At 40.5% G+C, this 16,757-nt stretch overlaps 1 long non-coding RNA gene across 1 annotated transcript; it reads left to right on the top strand.

Moving 5' to 3' along the window:
- The first annotated feature begins 4,772 nt into the window (after positions 1-4,772).
- LOC117952661 lies at positions 4,773-12,312 on the top strand. The gene is made up of 3 exons (XR_004658466.1): positions 4,773-4,783; positions 6,961-6,964; positions 12,165-12,312. It is a non-coding gene; the product is annotated as an uncharacterized LOC117952661 (long non-coding RNA).
- The last annotated feature ends 4,445 nt before the right edge of the window (positions 12,313-16,757 follow it).

Here is a 16,757-nt window from a genome sequence, read left to right as displayed (position 1 = left end):
TGAGGCAGTTCAGAAGGCAAAAGGGGGTCCAACCCGTTACTAGCATGGGGTACCTAATAAAGTGGCCGGTGAGTGTATGATATAGTATCATGTATGGAGTCTGTAGGCATTGGAGAACCTTACTGATAAATAACAGCACTTTTAGAGAGACTGCAAGGCACCGCATGGAGAAATAGTTTTTCAAAAATGTGAATCAGAATCAGAAAAGGGTTTATTGTCAAAATAATTTGGAAATTGCCTTGGTGAATGGTGCATATATACCTTTACATATGGGTTGGATTGATTGAAGAGAGTAACGTCAACACCAGTAGCAGGTAATGCAACTAGTCAAGGTGAACCCTCTCAGAAAGAGAAGACCAGGTTTTAGAATCGGTACCTCGGTCTGTTCGCCACACGTAAGGGACCAAACCTCCAAAAACACAACACATTGCTTTTAAGGGAAACCCTCAGGGCTTTGGTACTCTTTCCTGTACTACAAGCAGCCTAAAATAAACCTGATGTGACCTTATCACTGGGCAGACAAGGTCCAGGCAGGGGTAGGGAAGGAGGGAGAGGAATAATTCTTTATTCCATTTCAGGAAGAAAAAAAAAAAAGCTCAAAAATGTGGCAGGTATGTCCGGATTGTTCCATATTTGATAAATAATTTCAGAAGGTCTGGAGACTATCGGCAGCACAGGCGGAACCCTTGACCCCTGGGCTTCACCAGCACAATGTGTGTGTATGTGTTGTGCGTGAACTTGTGTGTTTCTGCACGCGTATTTACGCCCGTTGAACCCATTGTCTCTGAGTCTGTTATCATTATGCAGCAGTTTCCTCCGGCTGGGCTGAGGGAGAGGGAGAGACAGAGAAATAGGAATACACTCAATCACCAGATGCTCAACAATGAAGAGTCTATAAACTTGACAAGCCCATCACTCCACTGACTTTCAACAAAACATTTCGCATGCACTCTTTCATGTCTGGCATGTCCCTCCTCTCTTCACAACAACACACACACACACACACACACACACACACACACACACACACAGACTCCCACCATGCTTATCTACCAAGCTGGTGCCCCAGACACAACCACAGTGTGCAAACAAACAGCTGACGTCATGGGCACAGATGCACACACACACACACACACACAAGCTTTCCCGTTTCTGGTCTGAAGTCACTGTGTTGGAATGCGTTCGAAAATAGAGTGAGAGTGAAATGTGTGTATGTGCGGAGTGTTTGTTTTTGTGAGTGTGTAGGTTGGGGCACAGTGGGGGGGCACGTAATCTTTTACATAACAGCAGACATGGGGGGGGCAAACCTATAGACGGTGACACACTGTCCACACTCACAGACCAGCACACACTCACTCACTCATTCACTCATTCACACACACACACACACACACACTCTCTCACACACAGTTATACTTGGGGAGTTTTGATGGTAAAATATGTGTGTCACCCTACTCAAATCGAATTTATAGTATCTACCAGTCATATGATTTGTCAATGATTTACATAGCTCCTCTAAAATCCTCTGATCAGTAAAGGAAGTTCAAACAGCCTTTTTAGCTGACAATGTCGATGCCCGTAACATCATCACACACGCACACGCACACGCACACGCACACGCACACGCACACGCACACGCACACGCACACGCACATTTGAGGAGATTTGCATTTTTTTATTTTTCAAGACCTGGATCTGGATCCTGCTTTTAAAAACGCATTGTTCTTCTGTTTCCTTTGCACATTGCATCGTGGGATACATGCTAAAAAAAGGATTTAACATGCATACTAACTCAAGAATGGAAGGGTTGGGATTAGGGACTTTTAAAACCTGCGTATAATTAGCATGTAGTGTAGAAGTGGGACATGTAGCTTTTAACTCAGAAGATACAGGTGCTTGAAGGGTGGAGGGGGACTAGTAAAAGGCTTTATGAGCTGCAGCAGCAGATGTAAACTCTGAAGTGTTTGAGCCGGAGGACAGATCATAAAACACATTAAATAGACGACCCTTTTGCAAAGGGTGCGATGGACGTATGTTGCAGTGAACAGAGAGTGTCGTGTGAGTGCCGCATTCAAGCTCCCTGTCTGCCTGATCTGGCTCACTGGCTTTGCTTCATTTATTCTAGGTCACACTCACTAAATATTTTATGCCGCGAGTCTGGTGAGAAGCTTAAATTTAGATGGTTAAATCTGGGATGGAATCCAGACATCTGTGGTCGCCACCCGACAAGTGTTTACACTGTAACCAGCAGACAAAATAGTCCCATAGCAATCATGCAACCTGCTGAAGTGTTCTTGAGCAAGAACCTGTGACATTCACTATAGAATGAACCTACAAATATATAAGAAATAAGAAAATAGGAGTTGAGAGAGGTCCATCTTCTAAACAGTAGTTTTTGACCTGACCTGCCAGGTCTACACCTCCCTCCACCGGTGCCATCTGCAGAAGCCTTCTGATGTTTCAAGAGGTTAAGGAAAGCAAGAGGCTGTGCACTGGTCAGTACTCACAAGACATGTTAATCTAGGGAAACAATAAGAAATAGCCATGATGATAGATAGCAATATTTTTTCCTGTCCAATCAAACATCTTTTTTTATTAGGATTGTTTTTATTTACGTTTTTGTGACAACATATGAAAGTAATATATAAAAATCAAATGAAAAAAACAAGCATACTCATATAGACACATACGCACACGCGTACACAGACACACACAATGGGGGGAGAGGTACAAACAGGCCCAATTCATCATAACCCCAAGCCACAGAAACCAAAACCCAAAGATGTCCAGCAGTAGTGTACATACAAAACCCAAACAACGACCGGCATAGACAAACTCAGTGTATAAGTACAGTACATGCATATATAGAAGTAGATTCAAAGTGGGTCCTTCCAATCTATGCTGATGTTTTGAATGCTTAGTCCACAGTTTCACCAGCTGAAGTATCTGGAACATGGTGGATTTGATGTTTTCCATGCCTTAAGAAATATATATATTTTTTTGCCAGGACCATTCCCATCAATAAAACTGTTTGAATATGTTTACATTAACGGGCAGCTTCAAAAATAAATGCAGCAATGCATCTGATTTACATTGGTCACAAATTGGAGCAACAGAGGCGTTTCATTTCTGTAACATGACCTTAGAATAATGATAACAGTGCATCAGTTTAAACTGAATAAACCTGTGTCTCCTATTTATTAAAGGAACACTATGTAACTTTTAACGAGAGCTGTAGTTCCAATGAGACAACCTGTAGGTTAACTGATGCGGGAAAAGTTACAAATTGTTCCTTTAAACGACTACCGACCATCTCGTGACTTGCAAAAATAACCTCATACCCCTCATGTTGCGACCCCTCCCCACCATGATGATGACCAAAGAGTGTCGGCGGGGGGTTTCCTAATAGAGGAAATGAGAAAACTTCCAATGAATTGTTGATAAAGTAACCATGTTAACAGTTGCTGTTGTTTTGTTTTCCTCCCAAAGAAGGACCAAAGGTACATAGCTTCATGAGAAAGCTGAGGGACATTTCTAGCCTCTGATATGTTTTTCCTGTAAGGACGATGACACAGTGTGACCTTTATAACTTTTTGGAATGTGGAGGATGGAACAAACAGGATGGATTTTCCTTCCGTAGAAGCCAACAAGAATTTTCAGTGAAACAGTTTACTTACTGAGAGGTGGTTCACCTGAATTATAAAAGTCCTCACTTACCCTGACTATTTTCTGTTGTTGCTGTGAACTTCATTGGAACTACTGAATAAATAGGCATTGCTTTTTTTAAGATTATATTTTGCTGTGAACTTCATTGGAAGTGATGAATAAATAGGAATTGCTTTTTTTGTTTAAAGATTATGTTTAGCCCTTATTTGAAAGTGACAGTGAATAGACAAGTGGACAAGTGAAAAATGTGTTTCCAAAAATGTAAAAGCTTCTCAAATAAATTCTTTTCTAAAGGAGAAAAGCAAAGAATTAAGCCAAGAAAAAAAGGGAAGATACACAATATAGGCCACGAGCAGGGCTCAACTTCATGACATCACCAGCAGCATGGCACACACTTTAATCTGTTAAGCCACACAGAGTGGCCCTGTGTGGTCACGCTTAAGCTACCAGTGTGACAGAGGTTTAATCCTCTCCCAGTCTAACAGTCTAACTGACCTCACTGCAGTGATGTCATCAAGGTGAGTCAGAGACGTCTGTGAGAGAGTGAGGGTTGGAAGGAGTATATTGGTAATGGATGTACACCTTGCCGGGTTGCCACAGAGACTGTGTACTTGTATGCTCCAGAGGAGAAGATAAATCAATAGATTTCTTTGGTACTGCTGCACGATGAAACGCCTCCATGTATGTAGGACGCAATAGTTGTGACAACAGAGAATAATCACCAACTTGGCAGTCCCCGTCCGTTGGCTCTACAGAGCTTTTTTTTCTTCTTCTTTTTTATCAACACATTTTGGTTTTACGCCCCGCACCTTTACTGCTCTGATTCAGTCCCACTCTTCTCATCAACCTCATTTTCAGCAGCGGTTTTCATTAAAAAGACTCTGATAAATGGATAGTATGCTAGGTCTATACAGCACTAGACGGCACACAAACAAAATGAACTTGCTGGGGAATATAGTGGAGCAATTAGCGGCTGAAGAGCCAAATAATTCCCTCAGGAGTTGGTGGAGGCCAGAAAGAGGGATAAAGGAATAATACATATTGAACTTGGATTAATCTGGTGGCCAGAAGCATCCCTCCAGATGACTTCTAATGTTGCTCTGCGTCTGCTGCATCTGTAAAGACTTACCTGTTCGCTATAACGTCTGCCGCAACAACTAGTACACAACTGCAAGAGCATGTTATGCCGATGTTGGGTTTACAGCTTCTTTGCTTCCCCCCAAGTGGCTCTATGGTTATGCAATAACAATAATGTATAAGTGCATGTTTGTGCAGGTGTGTGTTTGTGTGTGTATGTGCAGATAAGAAAATATCAGACATTACGCACTTTTATGCAATTATGTATGTGTGTGTCTGTGTGCAATAGACTGAAGAGAGAGGGACAGAAATGAGACATATCTGTGTGTGTTTTGTGTGGTACAGGGGCCACGAAGTCCTTAGTTAGATATTGTCAATTATTAACTAAAGCCTCCCTGCAGTCTCGCCAGAGGGGAATTCTTTGTCAGTGACATCACAGGTAGTGGACACACAGCAGAGGGTTTCAGGCAGCCAATGAAAAAAGACTCCTTAAAAGGAGATTTATGTTGTTTTTCGTTTCGGTCCACCGCGTCAAACAACATCATCTCCACTTCCTCAGATTGTTTTGAGGATGAATACAACGGCCGATGAGTTCCAGTCACTTATATGTCATTCCAAAGTCAGTGACTGTGGGAATGATTGTGTTCATGTAACTCAGAAGGTTTTTGATAATGAGTGATGATGATGAGTGAGTAAGGAGTGGGTGTCAAGGATCAGTCCAAGTTTGACTTCTTCCACAAGCCTCCACACGCATTTATTCTCAAACTACACTGTCAAGAATACTGCAGCTTTAAGCTTTAGTGTGTAACCTTTTTACATTAATTGTAAGTAACATTCAAGTCGTCGTCAATTAAGTTGCTACAAAGCTTATTTCTCAGTATGGCAGTGTTCACAAGAATGTGGCGTCCGGTGACTATCCCACGCAGACGCCCAAGTGAAGATAATTACCTCTTCCATCATAGTCCATCATATTTTTTTAATCCTCCGTGTCCTCCTTGGCTACTAGCAACTGTGTGGAGGAGGAGTGAGGGCGCGGGTGTGGTCATGGAAGCTTTATTATGGAACCCCACAACTTCTAGGAAAAACACGCCTTTCAACAGCATTCACATGCTACTATTGGCCATGCATCCATGCGGACGCAAGGTAACGTGACCCCAGTTGTTCAGGTCCTATCCCCTGACCAATCAGCTATCCTGACCTTAACCACTCCAGGTCAATGCTTAACTGTAACCAATCAAGCTGCTGCGTAGGGCGGGCCTGTCTTTGAAGTTACGTGGGTTTAATAATAATGCGTCATGAGAGTCTCACGTGGACGCGCAGTTTTGATGTCATTACTTAGAAATACTCATGGGGGCGACAGAAACTACGCACCATGGCTTTAACCAATGCATTTGTTACAGCATCAAAGTCATGTCAACTTTTTCTACAATTAAGTTTAACCTTATTTTGGCAACCATTATTAATTATAATAATAATAAGAGTAATAATAATTATAATAATTATAACAATAATAAACTGTCTACAGTATAGGCCTACAGTGTATTTCAACTTTTGGTAAAAGCTCAGTAAAATACAAAAAACAGTTGGTGTGTATTTGCAGCAGCAGGATGGTACATGTTGGATCTACACAGGCTACGTTCATCATGTTACTCTACTAATCAATAGTGGAGGTCTGTGAGGAATACACCACATCACACAGACACTACTTGTTGGAAGGTTACATTTCATTGTTAATGTTGGTCTTCTTGTAGGATTTGGTGATAATAACATGAACATCGAATATCACCAGACTTACCCTTTGAGTGGCATTATTCTTCAACAAAAGTCTTTAAGAAACACTTAGAAAAGATTGATTTTCAGTTCAACGGTTTCCGTTAAATAAAGAAAACAGTGTGCCACGTGCTTTGTTTTCAACATTTAACCACAAGCACCTTTCCTTTAAAAGCTATTTATGTCTTCAGTATAGGAACAAATTGGTGTTTAGAGGCACAAAAAGGCAGGGGACGTTGGGAGATAACAACATTAAAACGACATTAGTCCATAAAGGACAAATTGAGGAATCCAACTAATTTGATTGCTGTGTATGATTTAGTTCAGACAGATCGTTTATGTTACATTGGTATAATCAGACAACAGTATGAGCAAAAATCCAGTGAGTGAGATTTGTGTGAGACCTGTCAACACTCGTTGTCACTCACTGCAAACAGCAACATGGAGCTTTGTGCATTATATCATCTTATCTTATCATTTATAGAGGTGCAACTTGGTGAATCATGGCAGATAATGACAAGCTGTGAAGAAAGAATGCATTGTAACACGACTGTTTTAGTCTATAAATAGTAAAAGGGCTGTATAATGTGTAACGATGGATACAGCCACATCAATAGACGTACACACAGACAGTAATTTAGACATATCAAGGGGAACAGTGGGTGTTAAATATGGGAGTTTAGACAATGCCAAGGGAAAATATGACATGATATGTCTGAGGGTTCCTTGTGCGAGAATTTCAGTTAACCAGACATGCTGATTAAGAGGAGATTTTTTTGGACCGTAATGCCCTGAGGGAAAAGATGAATTACATTAAAACTCTGCATGGTCAAAACAGTCTTCACTTCTCCGCCCCCCCCTTGTTAAAGAACTCTCAACCAGTAACATGCCTGGGTCATTTGTGCGCATAGTTAGTATTCTTTAAGGATGAATGCACAAGTGCAAGTGTGTGCATGCATAAACGTGTGTGGGTGTGGTTCTGAGCATCTGTGTACAGGTCTGATGATACAGGCATTTAGAAAAATGTGAGTCCCACACCTGGGTGCTGCAGACACCACAAATCGTCACCCCTCACCTCCCCAACACAACAGAGGGAGTCTCCCTGTGAGCTCATGTCTGGAGCTCCGCCCACCTTCTGTCTGAAAGCGAAAAATACAGCAACATTGTTTTTATCAATATGGCAGCATCTCCTTAATAAACTCACTAAAGATGTGATAACTTTTAGTTTGTGTGCATTCAGATACGAGAGCTAACTTATCATGTCAGTACATTGTTATTGTTATTAGTAGTAGTAAGAAATGATCAAAATCGATGCAGCAGAACAACAGAAACTTTCTTTATTCCACACATTTTTCTTCCTTGACAAAACATTGCGCCTACATTACCCACAATGCAACTCGACTACCAACAGGAGATATGGGTATGTTATGCTACTAGTTTGATGTGAAAACTCAGTCGAGTAAAATTAATCCCAAGGCTGACGAAGATGATTGATGTGCAAACACAACTTTTAAATTAAGAGCCCAGAGCATTTGGAAACATAACACACACTGTGGAGGGGAACATTGCTTGATTTGGGAGCATATTTCCATAACTCACTTGTGTGTTACTTCTTTGTATATGCACATCCCGAATATTATAGTCTAGCCGAGTAATGAACCTTACATCCCTTACAAACATGGCCAACGGCTAAAAATGGCCATTGAGGGAAAATGCAATTTATTATTTTATACTGATTGATTTATGAACACATTTGTGTCTGTGCATGACTGCATGTGCATGTGCATGTGTGTGTGTGTGTGTGTGTGTGTGCAGAAACTAAGGGTCAGGGTATCTAAATGAGGGCAAAAGCCCAAAATCAGGATCCACCCAGAGAGACTCACGCAAGCCTATCAATGGAGCCATTGATACATGAAAGACTATGATGGATGGAGGGAGTGTGTGATAGAGGGTGAGTGTCTGAGTGTGTTGCAGTGAGTGTGTGTCTGAGTGTGTGATGGGAAAAGATTTACGAGAACAAATCCCCCAGAAGCAAGCTTCAGACATTCGTGTTTGTCAAGGGTCACGGCCACAGAGAGAGTTTGATTTTTCCATGACCTGCAGACATTAGGCCAGTGTTTTTCTGCTGTCTAAAACACTTACCTTGCATCCTGTCATTCAGTTCTTATTCAAGTTACTTAGGTGGGAAACAAACGTTTGGTTTGGTCATGTGTTCATTTGCAATGACCAATCTCACAGTGAAAAAGTTTGTTGTCTGTTCTCAGCAACACACACCTGAGGCTGGCACGCCAACACTGTTGTATATTAGACCATTAGCAAATGTTGCAAAAACTGAAGTGTTCACAGTGTCTTAGCAATTTCTGGAATTCCAATTGGTCATATTTGATTATATATTCACATTATATAAATTCAGAAATAAAAGCCGGTCGATATTGTAAATTTCACCTGTTCAGCAACTCACATAACAGCTAATTTGTGTTGCACGGCAAAGCCGATAAAGGTTAGGCCCTAATAATGGTGGGTGGGTACAGGAACAGGTTTATTTAATTTTTTTTCTTGCCCAATTTTCAATTTTAAATGGCCCCTATAAAATAATAAATTGTGATGAAAAACGGCAAAAACTGTGTTGGGCAGGTGAAAAAAGAAAAAAAAAAAAAAACAGACTTTGAAAAACTGAGAAAAATGACATCACAGAAGCGTAACCCCCCCATTAAACTTCAAAAAGAGTCATCATTTTTTCCGAAAAATATACGTCAAAGCATAAAAACCTCCAACACAAAGCAACGAACATTGAAAGCATCAAAGTGTAAAAGAGTTGGTGAAAAAAAACTAAAAAAAAACATCAAGTGCCAACTCAATTCTCGATTGGACCAACAGCACATTTGAATCAAATGATTTTGATTCCACTGGTGCCTGAACGGGCTAGGATATTTCCTTGCCCAAGGTGCAGTTTAATAAGCAAACCTTATTGTTGAACCCTGAGTAGGCGTGCATGTGTGATGTACTGTAGGTAGGAAGCTACTTTATTAATCCCAAGGGAAATTACAACATCAACAGTGTATCTTCCTGAAGCACACCGCTTACTGTGTGCCAGGAAAGACAGGCCTCCTTTTTACAGTAACACCTACATGAATGGACTTAACTTTAAGACATGGATCAACTGGGCGCGTAAATCGTTTTTTTATTAGGAATAGACAGTTGTGAAACTGATTTTTTTTGTATGAAAATACATTGATTGTGCTTAATCCCACTAAATACAATTCAAACATACTATGTAGGTTTATGTTGCTTTACCTCCACTCCCACAATAATTTAAACGCATCATTTTTACACTAGCAACTAACTCTTTCTATGGGATCTTTCCTGCCCTGTCTGTCCCCGCTTCATATCTGTCTCATCTGTTCCCTCTCAGTTTCTATTTGTCTGTGCTAACTCTTCCACAGTAAACTCTCCAGTCCGTGTGTGCAACCAGCTGTCCATGTTTTGATTTTCACTTGTTGCTCTATGTTTCAGTGCTACCTGAACTGTGGCTGACACTCACATTTTCATCCGGCGCGCACACACACACACACGCACACACACACACACGCACACGAACACGCACACACACACACACACGCACACGTACAAATGTAGAAGTGGAAATGCTTCCAGTGCTCGTTAACATCACTGACACGCTATATGATAAATGTCAGCTGAGACTTCTCTGTATATGTCTGAGCATGTTTTATCATCTCTAAATCTAGAATTACAGTTTAAGAGAACTAACTGTATAGTGTGTATTGTTTGTTCATAGAAATTGTCCTCATAGTAAAGATGAATAGAGCAACAGAGAGAGAGAGAGAGAGAGAGAGAGAGAGAGAGAGAGAGAGAGAGAGAGAGAGAGAGAGAGATACTTTTTTCCTTATTCTCCAGGAGATTATAAGTATTCTTCAGTTATGACTTTATACCTAAATTTAAAAAAAAGTTTTAGTTTCTTTAACCTTATTGACTTAGAAAATGTTAATAGCCTATATTATAATTTTAGCAGATCATTTCTAAAATGATTGTAACTTGTGCATATTCCTTTCTCTATTATGTCATGCAATAATGTACTGTAAATAGACAGTATATTCACAAAGCTTAACATGAATACTATGCTTTTTAAAACTCTTTAAATACAGTCAATAGACTGCAACATGTGCATAAGATGTTGGCTCATTTTGTGCTGCATCACATGAGTGACGCTGATCACTCTCATTGGCTATTACGGGTTTCAGATCAACGATCCATCACGCATCGAACATGTTTAATATTTACGGGAATGGGGTATGACTCCGATCCAGTCGCTAGACTTAATACTTAGATTATGTATGTAAACCACTTACCATACAGCATAATTTTGGATAGATAAACTGTTCCTACTAGCCTGGAACTGGGAATGCCCCTGTGAATATAGGGAGGAGCGAACTTATCTTTCAATCTTAAAATGAACTATTTTAAACAGATTGCCATCTAAAGCTGAAGATGAGGTTGTGCGAATACATAATGAAAGTCTTGCACTCAGCTCCGCTCATTGAGCATTTGATTGAGACAATAAAAGAAAGTCAGAAAAGGAACACACTGGGTGTGCAAACAACTAACAGTCATCGAGGAGGGAGGAAGCAGGTGCAAAAAAAGGGGTTAACCCTTTATCTGACGGCTATGGTCCAAATGTGTGTACAGTATGTGTGTGTGCGTGTGTGTGTTTGCTGTTCTTCAAGCACTAGGAATGATAAGCAAGCAAATATGACTTTTTTGCCCATATCTGTTTTTGTGTGGGGAATGATAATAGGGTCTCGCTGAACATCAAACAGCGGGAACTTTGGCCAGCACAACAAACTAAATAAACCTTTTTAAAGCCTTTAGTCAAAACGTTAGAGGTAAGATGAAACTTTAATGATCCCATAAAGGAATTAGGCTCTTGCAACAGCAGAAACAGGCTACATCAAAGTGCATTTGGATAGTATACTGTATACTGTATGACCACAGCAAAGAAGGCAATTTCAACATATATCAGTTTCAACATTACTGCAGATTAAGGAACAATCCTCCTTCATTCTTTCTTTCTTTCTTTCTTAATCCCCCATCTTTCACTAAGCATCCATTTAGATTGGGAATTATTATTATTATGATTTACTTATTTTTTGGAGGGTATTCTAAGCCTTAAAGCCTGACAGCTCACTGATAGCAGGAAAAAGGAGAATTTTTCGAGAAGTGTGGGATTAGTTATTCTGTGCTTGGTGACCACGGGACTGGACTGTGGGATGGAAGCATAGATGGATGGATGGATGGTGTAATGTAAGGAAGGGTCAAGGATTAGATAAACAGAGTGAAGGATTTCCAGACAACGGAGTAATCTAGATGTGTCAATATTCATCGGGGGTGGGGTTATCGGGCCAAGGAGATTATCCTGCTAGTGATTGTGTAATCTCGTGAGTGTTAGCGTGTGTGTTTGTTATGGCGAGCAGACGGCACAATTAGTCACTCAGTCAGTCATGTCCTCGGGCTGCGACCAGACACATACACACACGTCACATCAGGCATGCAGCTACAGAGATGCATGCACACGGGGGCACACACCAAACCATTGATGAAAGAGCTGCGGTGTTACTTTCTAAGAAGAAGTTCAGAATCAGAATCAGTTTCATTGGCCAAGTATACTTACATGCACAAGGAATTTGACTTCGGAAGGTGTTAACTCTCTATACATTCAACAAATAGACATGTAGTGGTAAACATTCAGTAGACAAATAGTAATATAGATACATACTGTACAATGGAGACACCAATATACATATAGGCACACGTTCAAATAATATCCAAAATACAAGTATACAAACAAAACATGTACTATCAAGACAAGTACACATGGTGTGGGACGTAAATTGCAAAAAGTAATAGTGCAAAGTATTGTGTAGATGCATAGTGGGATGATGAGTATGTAACGTGTAGTTGGGTGAGTGGCCAGAGTGGGGATGACCCCACTTAGCCGTGGTTCAGTAGAGTGATGGCAGTGGGGAAGAAGCTGTTCTTATGTCTGGTTGTTTGTGTGAGCAGGGATCTGTACCGCCTGCCAGAGGGAGAAGGTTGTGAATGTGGAACTTGGATTTTCCCCATTTCTCTCCCTCCTTCTTTCTTTGCACCCATTTTTCCACCTTCCCTTTTTGTGCACTCTTTCTCCCCTCTTCTTCTTACCTTCCCCTGATTTCTCCCTGATTTCTCCCTCTTTTCTATCTACTTCTGTCCTTCTTGTCTCCCAGACCTCTCCACTGTTCCCTCCTTACTTTCTCATCCCTTCTTTCATCCAGCCCTCCATCATTTCTGCCTCAGTCTTTCTTTTTTCCTTCTTTATTATATCCTTCCTTCACATCTTCCTCGGTGTCATCTCTCCTTCACTTCTCCTTTTCATCCTTGCATACCTTCTTTGCTGCTTTTTTCCTTTACTGTCCTTTGCAGGCTGTCCTCCCACCATCCTTACAGGAAATATTGGACTCTGCTTTATCTCCATACATAATTTCTCACTTCTTTGCCTAGTTCTCAACTCCGTTTTCTTGATCATTCTCTTTTACTTATCATTATTTTACCCATGCCTCTCCTTTTCCCAGACCTTCATCTCTTTCCATCCTTTTCTTTCCCACTCCAGCCTTCTCTTGGCTTGATTCTTCACTCGATCCCTTTCCTTCACCTTCTTTTCTCAGTCAGTTCCAAACCCGTCATGTTCCTTAACCTCAAGCACTACAATCCAATTATGGCAATTACTATAACATTATGCTACTAGACTTATGATATCATTCTTTTTTTAAATTTCTTTTCCAGAATTCCTCTCCTCCTCCTCCTCCCCTTTTCTCCCTCTTTCACACGTTCACACACTTCTCAGAGGTTTAGTGATGTCAGTGCCTTTGAATCCCTCTTTTTCTTCCATTGTCTCAGTGCTGTAAATTCCACCATCTGTTATGTTGGAATACTCTTTTCCATAACCTACAATGGTCCATTAGCACTAGTGTCCGTGTGTGTGTGTGTGTCTGTGTGTGTGTGTGTGTGTGTGTCTGTGTGTGTGTGTGTGCGTGTGTGTGTGTGTGTTTGTGTGTATGTTTGTGTGTGTGTGTGTGTGTGTGTGTGTGTGTGTGTGTGTTTGTGTGTGATAAAAGAGGACTCTTTGAAAAAGTCTTATAACAAGTCTTTTGTCCACCTACTAATGAAACTATTTTAGGTTGCATGTGTGTGATACCAATTAAGACTTAAGAATTATAATTACCAGTTGATAGAGCTCTTTTCAGTGTACTCAAATACACTTTACATAAGTTAAAATGTCCATGTTTTTATGCTTATTTTGATGATTTAAATTAAAACCGGACATATTCACATTACTGTAAAATGCCATTACAGTTCCCTGTTTGGGCCACTAGGTCCTCTGAAAGGTCTCTATTTTTTTCATTGTTGTAAGATCCAGTTGAGGAACATTGAACTTTTTTGATAAGAAAACAATGCCGCCCTGCACTCTTAAAGACAGTTCTAGCCACAGCCATGTCAAAAACTCAACAGGGCCCCTCTCATTTTTTGACACGTGATGGCAATGGAGAAGTCGGAACAGGGCAAGAAACACCAGGAGTTAGATCACAGGTTGTAAGCAAACTTCAAGTTTAGTCAAGCTTATTCTTAAGAGAAATGACTCCCTAAAACCTGTTAACATCCATCACAGTTGGCTGACTGAGCTGCTGGGTTCAATATTGACCTATCAAGGCCATATTAGGCTCAGCAGTACTTTGAGTTAATGCAGGCATTGGCCCCACATCTCTCCCTGGACTAACTGGTACAGATACATATGTATTACTTAATGTGTGGGTTACTACTCTTTTGTACCTGTCTGCTAATCTGTACACACACACACACACACACACACACACACACACACACACACACACACACACACCAGCTGCTCCATTGATGTTGATAGAATCGTATGAAGATCAGGATTGCCATTATTATTGGATTTAGAAGATTAGCGCACACCTGCATGGCAGGATATTAGGGAGCTTTTAGAATGGTGTTTCTGAATCTTTGTGACTGTTTTATCTGTAATGTGCAATTTAACCATCTTGAAAGGTAGAGAGATGAAAGACAATTTGGCCATTGGAGCCGTTTTAACATTTATCGTCCTGCTATAACTCTCCACCATTGATCAATTCCTTCAGAGGGACAAATGAGCAGAAAGGAGGCCAGCGTTACTTTATTTGTCTAGCTCAGATTTTGTTTACAGACTTCGGTGAAGAGTGAGCAGACAGGTCTGAGACTGTTTTGTGTGTTGGAGATGTTCAGAGGAAGTTGTCTCACGTAAACAGGAAACAGTGAGGACAGCGGATGGGACAGCAACGGGGGAAGTGGAAGTCAATCCAACATCCAACATCAAATCCACACTCAACCAAACAGAAACACACCAATAAAGTGAAATTTGAATTAGCCACACTGTTTGTGTAAAAACATACAAAGTAAAATAATACAGAAGCCATTGTAAATCATTTCTTGTTAAAACCGTTTATAACCTTAAACATTTGAACTCACCCTGCTACTGTATATGTTTGTATTTCTTCGGAAAGTAGAAGCTAGTTAGCCAAGCTTGCTGAAGTTAGCACTAATTCCCACTAGTTGTTACCAAAATAATGTATTTGTTCACTATTCCGATGGCCTGTTATACATACCCCCCAATTGTATATGTTGTACTTAGGGTAACATACAACAGCTCAAATAAATTGTGCACCAAGTAGCAGAGGAAATGCAAGAAATGAAAGAAAGAAAAGTAAGAAATGCATGAATACATTTCACAGAAATATATACACATGCAGACAAACACAGACACACCCTACTGCTGGATTGACATTTATAAGGAGCATATGGTTTTTGGCATGAGTACACACACATGAAGCAGCATGCACGAGAAGGTATTAATATCAAAGAATGAAGGGAGCGGGGAGGGGAGAGAAAGCAGGAAGTCCCCTTAATCAGATAGAGTTTGTGGAGAAAGAGTAGAAACCCAATGCCCCTTTTACCTTATCACTGTAGAAACGGGTTAGCTTGTCACCGTGTGTGTGTGTGTGTGTGTATTTGTGTTTGTGTGTGTGTGTGTGTGTGTGTGTGTGTGTGTGTGTTGCCTGGTTAGACTTTAAGTGAAGGTGCATTCCAGAAATAGTTTTAACTCGCAGTCATTCTCTCCTTCTCTCATTCTCTCTCTCCTTCTCTTTATTTCTCTCTCTCTCTCTGTAATTCTTTCCCTTTCCTTGCTCTGTCCCTCTGTTCCTCCATCTTACATCTTTTATTAAGCCCCTCACCTGACTCTCAAATCTAAACCATTTTTTATTTCCCCTTTCTTTCCAGTATTCATCAGACCCCTCCAAATTAACTTATTTATATTTCCTCCCCCGACAGATATTAAAACGTTTTCATAAAAACTCATTGGATAAACTTAGACATGCATTCTTTACAAGCTCAGTAAAGTTTGGGGGATAATGCTTATGCAATTTAAATACAAAATATAATAGTCACGCTGATGTCGGAAGGAATCACCAAGTGATAACCATCCATTATCTAGGCTGGACACATGTATTAGTCCATTATCAAGTCCTTCTGGGTAAGCTCAAGTCAAGTCACACTAGACTGCTGGACTGCAAGTAAAGCCGCAGGTTTTTCCAGGTCTGAAATGATATTTGAACAATTATCTTTCAAAGCTGCAATAATAGTGCTGGTACATAGCCTTAGACCAAGTCGTTTCAGTGCTAAGGTCTAATAAGGAAACATGCCAGACCCACCTGTTGCTGTCTTACATTTACATTTGTTCTGGGATTTTAACCAGTCAAAACGTAAAAGCTTGTATGGTTTGGCTTTAAGTCTCAAAGCAAGTCATTTGGGAATCAGGTCTCAGGTCTTAAAGTGCTCATATTATGCTCATTTTCAAGTTCATAATTGTATTTAGTTGTTATATTAAAATAGACTTGCATGATTTGTTTTCAAAAAACACCATGTGTTTGTTGTACCGCACATTGCTGAAGCTCCTCTTTTCACCCTGTGTGTTGAGCTCTCTGTTTTAGGCTATAGAGTGAGGCATCACACTTCTATTCAGTCTATATTGAGAGTCACACATACGCAGTAGCTAGGTTAGGACTACTAGCCAGTCATGAGGGCGCGCCACGCTAGCAGCTAGGCGAGCATTATACGGTGTGTTACAAAGTGAC

Source organism: Etheostoma cragini, chromosome 2, assembly GCF_013103735.1.
Source record: "Etheostoma cragini isolate CJK2018 chromosome 2, CSU_Ecrag_1.0, whole genome shotgun sequence".
NCBI lineage: Eukaryota > Metazoa > Chordata > Actinopteri > Perciformes > Percidae > Etheostoma > Etheostoma cragini.
Note: the sequence above shows the minus strand (reverse complement) of the source record. Positions and strands in the feature narration are given on the sequence as shown.